This window comes from Archocentrus centrarchus, chromosome 1 (genome assembly GCF_007364275.1).
Source record: "Archocentrus centrarchus isolate MPI-CPG fArcCen1 chromosome 1, fArcCen1, whole genome shotgun sequence".
NCBI classification, from domain to species: domain Eukaryota; kingdom Metazoa; phylum Chordata; class Actinopteri; order Cichliformes; family Cichlidae; genus Archocentrus; species Archocentrus centrarchus.
This window is the reverse complement of record NC_044346.1, coordinates 19,511,655-19,513,068: the sequence shown is the minus strand read 5'-3', so window position 1 is coordinate 19,513,068 and position 1,414 is coordinate 19,511,655.

Below are 1,414 nucleotides of genomic sequence, written 5' to 3'. Positions count from 1 at the left end.
GGGTGGTAGGGTGGTGGTGGTGGTGGTGGGTGGGTGGGGGGACAGAGAGAAAGACAATAGCATTGGAAGAGTGGGGGGGGGGGGGGTGGAAAAGAGAGAGTGAAACAGAGAGAAATAGTGTCCAGAGGTAGGGTGGGAAAGAGACGCATGGTGAGGGAGGGTGAAGGCTGAAGCCAGCTAACAGACAAATGGCAAGTAAACAGTTGCATACACTCTAAATCCACATACAGGCCCCTTTGGATTGGAGGACAGAGTGGATGCTCAGGCCCAGCAGCCAGTAGCTGAATTGCATATTGTGATGACTCAGGGCATAGCTGAGGAAATGGGATGGAGAGGGCACTGAATGTATCAGGGGAAAAAAAAAAAAATGCAGTGTGTGTGTGTGTGTGTGTGTGTGTGTGTGTAGGGCAGGCTCATAAACAAATGGATCACTGTTAGTTAGAGAAGAACCATCCATTTGTCTTTAACTACACACACACATTATGGCCCTGCTCTCCAGTATACCCTAACCCCACCACCCACTCCAAATTACTTTGCATTCCCACCTCTTTTTCCGTGTTTGCCGTGTAAACAGACCTGCTTCTTTGTGCAACAGTTAAGGTTACACCGTCAGCATTATTACAACAAACTCCCCCCTCAAAGTCTTTATCTCTACTTCTTTGCTGTCTGATAAGCATCTTTCCTTTATTCACTGCTTTCGCGTGGGGAGTTAAGTTGGCCCACTTTCCCAGAAACAATATCAGCACAGCTAATATCAGGTGTAGTATGTGTCTATGGTACTATATTCCTGTAAATGGATGATTTGAGAAATAAAGTTACTTTTTTCACACTGATATCATCTGATATTATTTGATTATCTTGTGGAATTCTTCTCATTGTAGAAAAAGGAAAAACTAACAAAGAAATGGAGCAGATGGGGTACTGGAGTTGCTCACTCCCAGCATTTTGCTGAGTAATCAATCACGCTGATGATGCCATAAATATGGAATATTTACCGGGTTCAGGTGAACTGAGTGCTGATTACCGGCACCACCGGGAGCTAATAAGAAGCACACCCACATAAAAGGTGAGTGAAATTAATAAACCCATTAAATGGGTGCTTTAGAATGTGATACCACAACATCCAGTCATTACACAGCTACAAACTCATTGATGGTGTATAAATAACAGTCTAAATAAAAAAGAATAAAACGTAATAGATTTAGTATGTCAGGCAGTATGTTTAGTGTATTAAACAGCCTCTCCTCTACCTTACCTACGACCTTTACACTAATCGCAGTGTCAACACGAATGGAGGCACCTACAACAAGCAAAACAGGCCTACCTGTTTGGGCTGCTACGCTCAACCGTTTCTGTCTCAACCACTCCGTCAGTACCCCCTCCTCCCTCCTTTCCGCCACTCCTTCACTTCCAT